The following is a 15,108-nucleotide window of genomic DNA, read 5'->3' as shown; positions in this document are numbered from 1 at the left end:
TGCACTGTAAATTACACATCATTCAGCAACAGCAAATTAGGGGGTGTGTTTGGAAGTGTACCCTCTGGAGTGAAGTAATTATGGGGCTGAAACCTGGATTTTGCTGAAGTACCAGTATTTGCTAACCACAGTCTTGACCCATTAGTGGACAGATTCATTCATTAGTGAGGGGCATGATTCCTGGCCTGTCTTTGATAACCTCCCTAATTCATATCTGGAACTGTTTGCACCTTATCAGATAAGGTGAGTCTTCTCTCTTCCCCTTTTAAATCCCTATTAGAGCTCATTTCTTCCATACCATGACAAGAAATTGGAGGGTTAGGGCCAGCTGGAGGACATTCAGGATGACTCATCAGTGTGAAAGGTGAATAAAAACCAGCAATCCCACTTCTTAAACTAAAAACCAAAAGTTAGGATGAGGCTGAGTGCTTTGGAAAATTATGTCAGTAAAGTACAGATATTTTTGAATATAAATGTAACTCTGATTCCCCATTTCTTTCTCCCTCCAAGCTGCTGTGGGGCTCATTCTCTCAGGGTGCTGGTAGCCAAATGGAAAGACTGAATGAAGAGAGCTCCTGGAAGGGCGCCACTTGAGTTTTGTTCAGAAAGACATAGATCTGTCAGCTGCAATCTTTTGTTCTTTCCTCAGGCAGATTTCCCAATAGTTTGGTCAAAGATTGAGCAAGCATAATTGAACTGGACATGCTAACTCTAGTATATGGGCTCACAGGTATGCTGCAAATCAAATGAGTTTGTGCAAAAAAAAATTAGCAGAATGTCTGCTGGCTAGGAATTGAAGATACATCAGGAGGGAAACTTTAGTGATATCCTCTTAGATGAGAGATTTTGTTAGTTTATAGTTCAGTGAAATATATTTTCCAGTGTCAAAATAGATAACTTACATCAGTAATAGAAAAATAACATTGTTTTTTCCACCATGAAAGTAATCCCAGCAGAGATACACACACTCTACCATGCTAATACAATTCTACTTTAATACAAAGTAGAAATTTAATATCATTCCTGAGATGTTACTATTGCATTATCAAAAATGAATTTCAGCAAGAGCAAAATGACTGATGTTCCAAACAATATTATTAAAATTTGCAGCATGTCTCTTATAGACTGCAATAATAATTTAAAGGTTACCTTTAATTATTTGTTGTGGGTTGTTGGGGTTTTTTTAAAATTTATTTTTCTGTGGGTTAGTTTTAATTATTTCTTCTTATATAAGCATTTCTTTCTTCATATTCTTATGTTTTAACAGAACATAATGGTGGTTTGCTGGTTCTCTTGTTTAGGTTTGGTTTTGGGCTTTTTTTCCCAAATGCATATTGCATCATTTTACTGTTGAATGGGTGGTGTCATTCCTCTTTAGAAGAGGTGAGACTGGAAATGCCCTGGTGAATTCAGCTGTGTTTGGGAGTAAATGTTTCTTTAAATGTTGCTTGTTGTTTTCGCTATATGTGAGGAAATGCACCCCTCACGCCTGGGAAGAAAAGGGATATAATTTGATTTCCTACCTGTACCCATTCTTTACCCTCAAGCCAGATGAGTGGTTCCCAGGGGGCCAGTGTTTGTCTCCTTCCCCTATAAAGGTGGCTGGGAGAGCAGCATCAGTAATGACTCAGTGTGGCCCTTGTATGCTGCTGGAAGTAGTCAGCCTCCTTGCACCAGGCACAGTGTAGTGCACAATTCCCTTCTCTCAGGGGCATGGGAGCCATTCAGATGGAGAGAGTGATAGCAGTGCTGGCTCTACAGCTCCCTGGGCACACATACTCTCTCTGAGGCCTGTTTTCCTCCACTCTGCACCTGCCCACGGTGTGATACGGGCTTTGACAAACTGTTGGCATGGGAACAGCTTGGCTCGGTGGTCTCATCCTTGGTAGTGTGACAGGACAGTGCACGAGGTTATTGCATGTCGAGAGAAATAGCATGACCCTTACCCCTTTTATTCTTGCTTATGGTATGAGAACCTGTCTTTTTGCTTTGTTTTCAGAATTTTTTTCTACAAAGCCCGAGGAGGTCCATGCTCTTCTACTTATAGTTTTTACTTTGCTCTCACAATTGCTAAATTTTAAGTAAAGTAAACTAATTATGTGGTTCATAAAGCAGATCCTGGAATAGGAGGCAGTGGGGATGTGGAGCACTAATGGGGCAAAACAGAGAGGGGTGAGGACCAGCTATATGCAGGAACCCCTCAAATTGTGGCTTAAAGCAGATACTATTTTATGCCCCTCCAGATAAGCCTTTTAAACTGTAGAAATTAGGTGTTGGGTTGGCTACAGGAGGAATTAATCATGTAAGGAAAGTTTAACCTTCTTCAGTTAGTCACAGCTATTGATTATGGTTTGCTAAAAGAGCATCAAATGTTTCTGAGACTGGGGAGCTAGCTGTAAAACCAAATTTCTGAAACTTCTTTTCTCTGCCAGGGGACTATTGATAGGCTGTGAATTTATAGTACTCAGTTTTACCCATGAACAAGATAAATGAAACGAACAGAATCTCTAGTTCTCTCTCTTTTTTTTAACATTATTTTAGTTTATAAAGGTGGCAGTTTGGTCACCTTTTAATCTTTCACAGAGAAATCATTGCATCTTTAAACAAAAAGCCCCTTCAAATTGCAAAATCCACTAGAAGCTCTGTTGACTGCACCTAGCAGGTGGTGAGGCATTATGCAAATCTTTTTCCACATTGGCAAAACCATGCTTGTTGCCTTTATGGTACAGACGTACCTACATAGCATCTTGTGAACCAAAGATTCAAAGCTGTCTTTCCAGGTCTGTGGGAGAGTGAGTGTCATGAGTGAAACTAGGGCATTGCTGTTCCTGTTCCTTGCTAGGGAGAGCAGTCCCCTGGTGTTGGATGTTCAACCCTGCATACAGACAGCCATCTGCCATAGGGGCTTAGTGGTATATTATCACAACATGAATTAGAGCAATCTTTTCACCAAACCTCTTATGAGAGAGAATCCTGCCTTAAACACGTGATGCTGAAGTGAGCTGGCTGGACTTGACCTTGAGGGTCTTAGCTAATGCATGAGCAACAGAGATGTTTGGAAGTAAACTAGTAAAAAGCAGTGAGAATATAAATATTTTACATGAAAGTCCTTTCTTATGCATGCTAATATGTGTTCGTTGTGGAGTTGGATTTGGCTTAAGGCTTGTTTTTTTTTTTTTATGTAGGGTGGTTGTTTGTTTGTTTGTTTTTAACATTGTAATATTCAATATTTAAGGTTCAGGCTGGGGAATTCCCCTATATAGGGATGCTATCAGAGGCTTGGTCAAGAATGGAGGAGCACAAGGGAAGAAAACTGGGTATCTGGGGTAGACAGGAGTTCTCTTCTTTTAAAACATGGAGATGCGTGCCAGGTGAAAAGACTGACTTCTGTATAATTCTTGTGCTTCAAAGCCCTTTAGGTAATGATACTGTAGGCTCATGAAAGATGAATCCAGATTAAACAAGTAAAAATTAATTTTTTTAAATCATTTTACCAGCTCTTCACTAGCAATAGTGATTTAAACAAGGCCAAATGCAGGAACACACTACTGTAAATGAAAATGTTGTGTACTAATCTGGAATCTCCAGTACACCTGGCAGATAAGTGGCATGGGATTGGTACAGTGATTCAAATCACATTTGAACATCCTGTCTTCTAATATTTTCTGTTCCTGATAATGACGTGTTTAGTATGGACAGAGCTTGTAAATTAAATAGAATATTGATATTCTTTTTGGCCAACACTTAGCTGATTTAAATAAGGATATATTAGATATACTTCGGACACTTTTATAAGCCATATTTCTCTTGAAAATTTAACAGTGTGATAATTTCCAATTAAGTAGCAACACTGAAATGGAACACTTTTTATAGTAGTGCTCACAGGTACTGTATAGTTCTTGGGGGTCTTTTTCACTGAACTATTTTGAGAACAAAGAGCAGCAGATACAATATGTCATGTATTACCAATTGAACAGGGCTGTGTCTTGGGGCTTTGCTTGCTTGTTTCACAGGGAATGTGTTCTAAAAGCAGACAATCAGAATAAGCTCAGGTGTGCTAAATCTAAGGTTTTGTTTATTGAATGCGCATGTTTCAACTACAAGGGGAAAATGGCCCCAAAGAAGAGGCCAATATTTCTGGTTAATAAAGATTAAGTAGTTTGACTTATCCTCAAGGGATGGCAAAGTGCTTCCATATTAGCATTAATTTAAAAGGGGGTATAATACAGTTAGATAGAAGGTAAATTAAACAAAACAAAGAATTCATACCTGGTTTGCGTGAATTCACTTCTGAACTGCAGACTTCAGTATATGCTGAAGTCCAGTCTCTCTTCTTCAAAAGGAAAAATACTGACGAAACTGAGAGGGAAAAGTTCTTTCATTTTTCACTTTCAGGCCTATTTATCTTCGTAACACATTGAAATTGAAGGCCTGGAGCAGTAACTGTAGCATTTTGATAAAAGTCATGTGCCATGTACTGGTTATCTTTGTAACTGGAAACTAGACATGGACAAATCTGCTACTAAAACCAGGTTTTGAATAGTTTAGAACACTGAACAGTCCCAAATTCGGGGGCCAAAGTCCCCACTGAGCCTCTACTTTTCTGTTCACTCTAGGCCTTTCTCCCTTTTTGAAGCCTTAGGGAACTGCCATTGGGCTGTTCCAGAGGTAGAGGACAAGAGCTGTCTCTACTTAATGCAAAGATCTATAAATTAATTACCTGTTTGCAGCCTTGCTATGAGGAGCGTTGTCACACAGAAGTTTATTCCCCTTGAGAATATACACTTGGTTTCGTACAGTAAACTCTAGATTGCCTCCTACAAATATTTTTACTTGGAAATTTCATGTTAAAGTTCTTTTATAACCTTAATGAAGAGAGGTTTTGAAAGGAATGCTCTTGTTTCTTCATCACTTTTATGAGCTGGGACATTACTGCTATGCCATCTTCATTCATCACCAGAATTTCCACATAGATACTGATTTTTTTTTTTCAAGTACGATAGCATTGGTTTTGCATTCGTGTTATGTAAGAGAATTCAGATGTGAAATCCCATTTAGCACTCAGAAATGCCAGACTCATTTCTCACTTTTAGTCTGGTTTGAAGCTGATTCTGACTGTCCAAATGATCTTTCTTTGTGTGTTGTGATGATTTAACATATAATTTCATCAAGATAGCTAAAAACTTCCAAAAAAATATTGTTGGTGCTGATTATTTCTTTTGAAAATGCTAATTCACACCTTCTATATCATTTTAAGAATGAAAATATCATATTTTGTGCATTCTTTGGGTTTTTCTACTATTTTATTAAATATGAATGATGAAAGAAATGTGTTTGAGAAAACTATACCATTGATGTGATGTTTTATATCAGGATACTAGCTAATACTAGCTGACCTTTTTTCTTGACTGTTGGAAAACTTAGCTAAAAGGAAGTGCCTAAGAAGAATATTATTTCAGTTTTTGATTTAGTTTATGTGGGAAGATTTTGGAGATCAAGATTAGTCTTGATGGAGATAGCTAAAACACTTCTTTTCCTAAGAGGAGCATTTCATTGTAGTATGCATATTCATTTTCATCCTTGAAACTCTATTAAACTGCCACTACTAGAGTAATAGCAATGCAAATCCACTGCTTCCATGAAACCACTCTGGTTTAGATTCATGCAAATGCCAGTGCATATGTACTTGTAGATATTCCAAATATGAAATAAAGTAGGTAAGATCAAGTCTTCTTGTAATTTTACATTTCCAGTTTCTTCAAAAAAACTTCCACTGCACCTTACCAGTGCCCAAATCTGAGACTTAAGACAACAGAATAGATGTGGGGGTCAGTCAGAAACAAGAGTGAAACTGTCATAAGTTAAATAATAACATTTAGGGGAGGGTGGGAGGCTTTGACCATTTCTCTAGATGGTGTTTTTAATAGTTTACTGTTACAATTGTTTGCTTGAAGGTATTGAACAGTTATCTGTTAAAAGTAGAGGAAATTATCAATACACAAGAGTATGTGGCATGAACATAGGTTATATTATCAAGGCATTGGAAAATAAATGATAAAGATCAGTTCCACTTGCATTAGGAAAACGTATTTACCATCCTAATATCTCCTTCTCTGATTTCTTGTTTGTCCCTCTTTTAGATACTTATTTCCAAACAACATTTAGACCAAGATCATTCTCTTGACTATTTTAAATAAGTTTTCAAGTAGGTATCAAAGCATGCTTGATTCACTCAGAAATTTATGTGTTATAATAGTCTAGTTGTCTTTTAACAAAATTGGGAGTTTCTGACTTTTATGAGCTCTGAAGTTTCCTTAGCACACAAAAGTTTTTGTTAGAATGATATAAATGGTTGTGTGGAAATCTGTTCTGGGCTCGTAAGAAAAGATGTGTGTTTCAGTAGCATGAGAATTAATATATTTTGTGCAATTTAAATAAGCGTGTGATTAATTTTTTTATGAGTTGCTGGCTACTGCAAATCCAATTTAGACAAACAAAATTTGAAATCTAAATGCATTAGCTGAACATATTTAATCATAGACATGAACATGAACTTACCATGCTCATTGCTTTACACTTTCAGGTTGGCTTGAATTATAGATGCATTTTGTTGAGCGGAAGCAGAAGAGACAGCAGCACTGATCTGGCTGTGATGAGGAGCACAGAGTTGCTGGTTGCCAGCAGCAGCCAGAAACTATTTCTTCTTCTTTGCTGTTTTAGCACAGCTGACCACCCTTTTCCAAATATTGCTTCCCTGCCTGCCCCACATCCTTCTCATTCTGGGGTAGGGAGCAATGATTTCATGAAGTCTGTTACTGCTGATGCAAGGCCAGATCAAAAAAAAAAAACAAGCTTCTTTTTTTTTTTTTTCCCCCCTCTTTACAGTCTGATCCTTTGTGCAAATGTAGACTTATAATGCTAATAAAGGTGATTATATTTTTTTAGTCAGGTTTTTTTCCATACAGGAGTAGAGTCAGCTTGTTACTAAAGTTTGTCTGATAACAACACTGACCAGCAATTAAAAATTGCAGGCAGTTAGGGTATTCAATCATGTTTGTAGCTGTTCCTTTTCCTTCTGTCAGAAACCAATGCTGCAGCAACTGAAAATAGGAAATGAAGAAATAAAAAGTTGCATTCAAAGCTTGAAGTCAATGGAGGTTACACCAAATTATTAAACAATATGATTTTAAAACTTCAGAAATAAAATTAATGTTGAAGCCTCTCCATTTCACTTGATAACCAGGTAATGGATGCAGAAAAAGCTAGCTGCACGCTCCTGCAGTTATTTCACTTTCGATTATATTTCGATGTTGGTGTTTGTAGGTATAGGGCCCCGGTAGACAGGTTATAGTAAAGTTTTGTTGGTGAGGTGCATCGTACTTGCAAAGCAATGAAAGCAGGAGTTGTTTGAAAGGCTACCTGATGGGATGTATTGTGAAGGATCAGCAGCATTGTGTCTGTAGGGGTTTGATGTTTGAGACTCAGTGGATCCTTCATCAGCAACGAGGGGCGACAGAGGCAAGGTCTGCAAACCAGGATCCAACCCAATGCCTGCCAATGTGTGGCACTACAGGAAGGGCTTGTGCATCTCTGGGGAATTCCTGGTATCAGACCAGACTTCAATAAGATGCAGATATATGGCTGTAGAGAGCTTGTTTTCCTTCTCACTCTGGCAAATACAGATTTAAGGCCCAGGTAGGACTTCCTGCTTTTGTTTCAGCAGCTCATTTGATTTGTGAGGATCTTAGATTTGACAAATAATTCTTTAAATACACTCAAAACAAGTAGTTTATCAGGAAAAAAAGTCAGGATTAATAATATGCACTTCAGTGCATTTTTCCTTTTTTTGGTCTGTGCCCTAATCAGTGTTTTTTACTGTTACCTAGTAATAATAGATGTGTGCTCAGGGCAAAAAGAAAAGCTGATTAAATGTTATATTATTGCTTTAGCTGTCATTTTTCAAACAGAGAGCAAAAAGTCCCAAGAAAATAAAAAGAATAAACTTCTTCCTGATTCTTCCCCCAGTGGCATCAAGCCACATGACCTTGTCCTGAAAAGGTCACTTAGATTTTAATGGAAACGATGGCATCAAGTACTTTGTTTTATGTTTGAACTCTCTCTGGTTTTTCCTGTGACACAGCACAGGGATGCTTTGCTTGTGGAGCCTATTACAGCGATGGGTGTAAGGCAGCACAGCAAGTACCAGAGCTCTTGGGTTTGACAGAATGGGAGAATGACAGAAAAGAGAAGACAAAATCATATCCTAAGTGAGGCTTGTAGGAATATTAAATCTGACTCCTGACAAGAGATTGCTCCAAACCCAGCAGCCTTGAATATGAATCATTGTAATGAACTCTGCATGGAAGTGCTCCTGAAGACAGTCCAGAAACTCACTTTTAGTGAAATCGCAGTTGCTCCCCTACCTCTGTCTCTGACAGCATATTACTGCTACTATGTTTACTGGTACTCAAGGTTTTTTGCTTGAATTTGTGGGTTTTGGTACTTAGGAATTTATTTGTTAAAGAGTTTTCTGTTCCTTTTTTTCTTTTTTTTTCCCAAATTGAGCATTAAGATATAAGTTTTTCTAGAATTTTCTTTTAAAGTAAGATTTTGTTCTGGTGACTGTAACATTTTTGGCTAAAATTCAGTGGTGGTTTTTGTTTGGGGGAAAAATGGTTTCATTTTCCCTGGGTTTTTTTTTTTTTTTCTGTGTGAACTTTTTAGAGAGAAGTGGCTTTAGGTCAATATTGAATCAATGCACTGAAAAAGAATAGTGTTCCTCATTCATTCTCACGTTGGTTTCTTCCTTGTCTTCCTTGTCTTAGTGAATCCTGCCTCTGCTTGGCTGAGATCTCTATGACATTTACAGCTCAAAGCAGAGTGATTAAAGAAGCACAGCAGCTTTATAGGAAACATGTAATTACCTTACCAGAAGTACAGTCGTTACACATCTGAGATCCATAGTCTGTCCATATGGGAGCAGGCTGCCAGCTCCAGTGTTGGTGATCCAATTGCCTCAGGACTACTGGGTACCTATGTTCTTTGATATGGATAGTTTAGAAGTCATGGTCTAAGTGTGAGACATTTGTAGCTGGTGGATCTTTCTTGGATACACAGACAATTTTAGAATAGCAGCCCTCTGAGTGCGACACCTCAGAGCTTACAAGCCCTCAAGTCTGCGATACTCAAAGACCTGTCGCTAACAATGAGGCCTGGGCTAATACCCCCACCCCACCCCATCTCCACACTTCACGAGGTGCACAAAGGGATTTGGTGTGAGCATTCCTCTGAACTCAAGGGGAATTTATGGTAGGTACCTTTGCACAAATACAAAGGGGTGTACACATCATTTTATCTGTGTGCATACGAATTGATTATAGTATGAATGTTACCATCTCAAATCTATAGTTAATCATTGTTATAATAGTAGGGAACCCTATCAAATTGCTATGTAAATATTAATTACTCAATGACTGAGTGCTGCTAAGCCCTTTTGCACCCTTATCTTTGCATCCATATCCTTTTCACCCTTACCCCCTGTAGCATTCCCAGCTTCCTTGTAAATCATTTCAAATTGCTTCTAATTTGATCTTCCTTTGTATGCTTTCATCTTCGTAGTAAGTAGTAGAGTGAACCTTGTCATCAAACTATATAAAGTTGTATTTTCACAAATTCATATTAAACCCTGCTTTCAACAATGTCTTTGATGGTATTTCTTTAAGCAGAAAAACCACTCATTTGCAACATAAGGATGGACCTATTTTAAATAGTTAAAAAGCCTCATAGCAAGACCAGTGTCCAACCACAAAGCAGAAAACTATTATGGACTGGTAGGTGATTTGCTAAACAGAGCTGCAGCTGACAGAAAAGGGATGTCTGCAGTGCCCTGTAATTGATACGGAATAGCAGTTGCAAACAGTTCTGATAACACAGGTGGAAACACATGGGTGGGAGGGAATATTTTGAGATGCGATTAGATCCCCTTGCTAGCAATCTGCAGCTGTACAAAGCCATGGGTTTGTTAAATTTATTTTTGCAGTTTCTGCAGGACAGAGGAGAAAATGAGACAGCACATAAATACAGATTATGTATTTTGTTGTTGGTAACAGCTATTTTTTAGTAATACTGGGACAAAAATGTGTTGGCCCTATGTATCAAGCCAACCAAGCAATTCTCTGCGTATCTACCATTTATTTCACATACGTATTACTACCAGCGCTCCAAGTCATTAATTAAGCAGAGTTCTCTTATGCATAGATTTTGCTGGCAGGTTAATTATGGTTACCAGGCTACTGAATCAATAAATGAATGAGGGAAACAGATTGCATACCTAGAAGAAGTTGTGTAAAATTAGAAAAGGAACAGAGGGGCTATACTAAGGCAGTTTAAGGACAGCTGTCACAAATTTGAATTTAGGCAAAAAACACTGATTTATTTCAAGATCTGTTTGGAGAAGATTATATTTTAAATGCTAATTGCAAGGAATAATAGAATAGGAATTATGAGGTTATGCTTTTCTTTCCCAGCTATTGGTACTGTTTATAAATGTATTCCCTTTTTACACACTCATCTTAGTCTGCAAGAGTTGCATCTGTTCTGTGGAGTCTTTTGCCCCACCTGAATTTGCAGGGCTATTGAATATGATAATATACTTGCTTCTTTTCTGCAAAAAGCACCAGAACTAGTTAGCTCACAGCCAAGACCTTCCTTTTTGTGTTTGGTATGCTGTTCATATCCTGTCTCACAGTAAGTTTTTTATATTTGCCATAGGGGCAAATGTAAATGTAAAGTAAATCGTTCCCAATATTTTTGTTGTGTTAGAATAATTTCTGTAAAAACTAATAATTAGCCCTAAAATTGGTGCCTCAAATTCAGTCACTAAAGGGGAATACTTCACTGGTTACTTGCAGAAGATGCACCATTTAAAAGGAAGGGCATTGTTCAGAAAGGCTTTTGTTTCTTTGTTCATGTTACCTGTGAGAAACTCTTAGATGTGATGGCTTGGTAACATGCTCTTTAGCTAATTCTCCCTTGGCATAGGTAGAGCTGAGGGGTATTAACTCTTGCCATAATTTCAGACACTGCTGGACTGAACACATGCTGCTCCCAATAACTTGGAAAGCAGTTATTGACAGTGGCATTGAGTTTCCTCTTCTGCACAATAAAACAGTTGATTTTTTGATTATGTCTCCCTGGCTAGTTCAGTGAATGACACTGGAATTATATGAAAAAGGAATCTAGCAGGTAGGAAAGGCGGTAATTCGGCAGATGGAGCTATTTCTGAAGAGTGGAGCTTAACACAGAATATTCAGATAGGAAAGGTGGTAATTTGTGGTAATGCCAAGGAGTGCAGATTCGCATGCTGAGCTGGGGCTGCATCACACTTGTGTCCTTATCCTCTTAGCATCATCTCTTCTAATCACAGAAGCATGAAACGGGCTCTCCAGCTGAGCTGGGTGGCCAAAAGCACAGGCCTCCTCTGCTTCCAGTTGTGCTGGTTGAAAAAGCTGCAGCTCCCAATTGCATGTCACAACATTTTTTCTGGAGGTGTTGGTCCTCCTGATCCACCAGAGCTCAGTGAGCTACATGGGCAACCATTCCTTAGTATGTCTCAATTCACAGAGGAAGGTTAATTGCCTCTCGCCCTCAGATAATGTCTTTGGTTACTTAGTTATTTCTGATGTAGATAAGTTAGAGAGTACTTCCATGTGCGGCCCACCTGGCAAATTTGAGGGGTCTCCAATAATGTGATGGTACCCTCTGGGCCAGAAGAGATGGTAAGAGCAAGGCTTTTGGTGTTCTGACTGGCCACTTAAGTTATTCTTCACTGTATAAGCCCCACCATCCACTTTGGTCACCCTGGAAGATAACTTGCCTTCAACCCATTTGTGACTCTTAGCACTTCATCCCTCTGTGTCACTTTCCACCTTTTAATTTTTTTTTTTTTTCCATCTGTTTAAGTTGAAAATTTCTCAGAAGAAGGTGTTTCTGTTTTCAGGATGCCAAGCCAAGCAAAACAAAGCCCAAATCTTGTTCAGGTCTTTCAATTTCTGCTGAATTAATTAATGAGGTTTTGTGTGAGCTGTTGCGAAGTGCCTAGAGACTGCTAGATTTGCCTACACAGTTGCCATGGTGCACCTTGGCCAAATAGTTGTTTGTAAAGCGATTTTGTTTCTAATATAAAAGGCACTGTATAAAATCAGTTCCTGTTATTTTTCATAGAGAATTTTCCATCCAAACTGTAAGCTTAGAATTGCTATCTCCTTAAACACTTCCAGATAATAATGATACATATTCTTCCAGCTAACATATATCATTATTTTTTATCAAGCAAAGCTTAGTTCATAGCTGTAGAAATATTATGATTTACTGGCTTCCAGCCAATCTGTTAATTATCTGCTAGTTCCTTAATGCAGCTGGGGCTTTGTTTGATTTCATTGTAAGTTATTAACTTGCTGATAAAGGATCAATACCTCATAAATTGTTTCTCTAAATAACTTTACAATGCTACAGAAGTTTGGTTGGGTTTTTTTCTTATAAATAAGAATAAATATGTGGGGGACAGCTTTAAATTGCAGTTATATAAGGCAACAAATAGTAGCCCCATATCTGTGTGAAAAATATCCAAGTGTCATAGATCTGTTACTTAGGCACCTTTCTGTCTTTGGGAGAGTCTCAGTACTTTTACATATACCAGACTGACTGAAGGCTGATTTGTTTTGTAATGCTTAGTTTGGTTTTGGTTTTTTGGTCATGTTGTTTTAATCAGATCAGATGAAGAGATCTTGGGCCAGGCTTCACTTGTGGTAAGTCCATTGAGAGAATTTACAATAGTTAAGGCTCTGGCTACGTTAAAGTAATTGAGACCGATAATAGATTTAATCTCTTTGCATGTATCTCATCCCATTCTCTTTTCTTTCTTTTTTTCCCCAGAAGTTATAAAGTACCTGTTTTTTTCAAATGTGGAAGAATAGATGGAAAACTCACTGTTTTCAGAAGGAAAACACTATGACTGTCTGGGAATGCCTGGGAAGCATCCTTTAGGCAGGTTATGTACCTTAGGTCCTAGGCCTTACTTAGATGCCTTCTATCTGCTAAATAAGCCAGTGGACAGGATAGCTGACTTAAGTACAGGTATTACACACTCTTCTTGCAATGGGCCATTACTATGTTCTGTGTGAGCTGAACTCCCTGAGACAAGTTAGCAAATATGCCCAGGTGAAAGGAAGTATATCAATCCATTTTCAGCTGTAACCTCAAGTGAAAGGAGAAGTTAAAATCTTCCAGTCAAACACAGCAGGCAAGAAGTGGTGTTCTTGTCTTGTGATGTTGTATTCATCAGACTGGATGAGGCACTTGCCTGAAACAGTGAATCACCATGGTAAGTGGCTGGCAAGCTTCTAGAATAATCTAGAAATTACTTCACCTAATAAGATTTGTCAGGATCAAGTCTGCTTGACCTTGGCTTGTTAGTATGGGTTCAGGTGGAGGCTGTAAGGAGTGGGTGAAGTGGTATAAGGAGACAGAGAAGAGCACGGTCTGTACAAGAAGGCTGAGGGCAGTAGTGCTTGCCATAGTGGGTACTGCAGAGGGCAGGAGCAGAAGCTGTGCTAGAAGCAGTACAGAGGAGTACAGTGCTGGTTCTCTGCTCTGCTCATGGCTTCAGCCTAAAGGAAAAAAAGCTGACATACCCAAAGCTACCTGTGATGAACTGGTAGCTTTTGTGTTGTCCTGCTTCCTTCTTTTTTATTTTTTCCCCCCAAAAAACCCTCAGCCAAGGTCATGCGTACTGCACAGTAGATATTCATTTACAAACACTGCCTGTGGTGGGAGTTCAGCACCCACATAAGAAAGAATGACTTAAAGACAAGAGAAGTTATAGAGGTGAACTCTGTTGTCCCTATTTGTATAGGCTGGCTAACTAGGGGGAGAGGCAGATTGCCCACCTAATGTACGCCAAAAGGAAAGATACAGGTTTGTATAATTGCTGAGGGGTGGTTCTGACTGAAAAATAAACACCAAAGGAAAGCAGCTTTAGCTGAAAATTGGATTCTCGGCAGCAAGAAGTGTCTGATCTGATTGATTGTATCTTTTTTTAACTTGTCTCTCCTCTTTTTCCCCCCCCAGCCCTGTGACTTTCAGCCCTTTCAGGATTACCAGTCAGTCTCTCTTTGCCTGGAAGGAACACTCTGCCCCAGTGTGGAAGCGATGGCTTCTTTTATCTTGTGTGCTATAGTTATCTAACTTGTGCATCTCAGAGCAAAACTGATAAAGACTGCTAAGACAAGATGGTCATTTTCAGTCTTTAATAGCTTATCAGGTTTTAACACCCTCATGAAAGAGCTGTGTGTTAGTTAAATGATGATGAATAGGGAAGCTTATGAATAAAATATACCAATTTATATTTGATTTTGTAATAATAGTGTTAGACTTGTCTCTTTTCTCTGACTTAAGTCTATATAAACAATGGGATCACAAGAGAACAGCATGTCTCTGCTTGTTTAAATCAACTGGAATTAGTGGCACATGCCCTCTGTGGTCCCCAAGTTATCTGGGAGCACTGAAAATTATTGTGGTCTTATACCAGGATAGTCCAAGATTTAAAGCTAAGATCTGACCCACCTACTTTATATCAGAAGATTCAAACAGTCTGTGGAACAATACAGGAACTGTAATAAAGTTACAATTTTTGTGTCATAGGAGGGGAAAAAAGAGAAAAGGGTATTGTCATGATTAACTCTTGGTTATTTTTTTTTTTTCCCAGTTGTTATGCTGGTTGCTGTAGAGCCACCATAGGGAACTTTCTGCCTGGCTGAGAAACAGTTGTGTTTACAGTGCAAGTTCCCACTTGTGACAAGGTGGAGGATCCATCCATAGGTGGAGGGTGGGTCCTTTCAGGTTTTGAATATTTACCTGTCTTGTAGTTTAAGCTGGCTGGGCAGCAGGTTCAGATGGATAGAAATAAGCTGTTTGCAACTACAGTGGCACAGTCAGATGAAGATTGGCACTAGTCTGATAAAAACAGTTCAGATTTCTATTTAGAGAAACAGGGAAAGCAGTCAAGTACAGGAAACTAAAAGCCATACAAGATCTCAAGCTTATTCCCTA

The 15,108-nt window shown here is 38.6% G+C and overlaps 1 protein-coding gene across 2 annotated transcripts in view; it reads left to right on the top strand.

Moving 5' to 3' along the window:
• The window catches only part of TPK1 (thiamin pyrophosphokinase 1), a 311,682-nt gene that overhangs the window by 100,338 nt on the left and 196,236 nt on the right, over nucleotides 1-15,108 (top strand). The gene's annotated exons all lie outside the window — the stretch shown is intronic.

This window comes from Corvus hawaiiensis, chromosome 1 (assembly GCF_020740725.1).
Source record: "Corvus hawaiiensis isolate bCorHaw1 chromosome 1, bCorHaw1.pri.cur, whole genome shotgun sequence".
Classification (NCBI taxonomy): domain Eukaryota; kingdom Metazoa; phylum Chordata; class Aves; order Passeriformes; family Corvidae; genus Corvus; species Corvus hawaiiensis.
The sequence above is the reverse complement of the archived record's forward strand: the minus strand, read 5'-3'. Positions and strand labels throughout refer to the sequence as shown.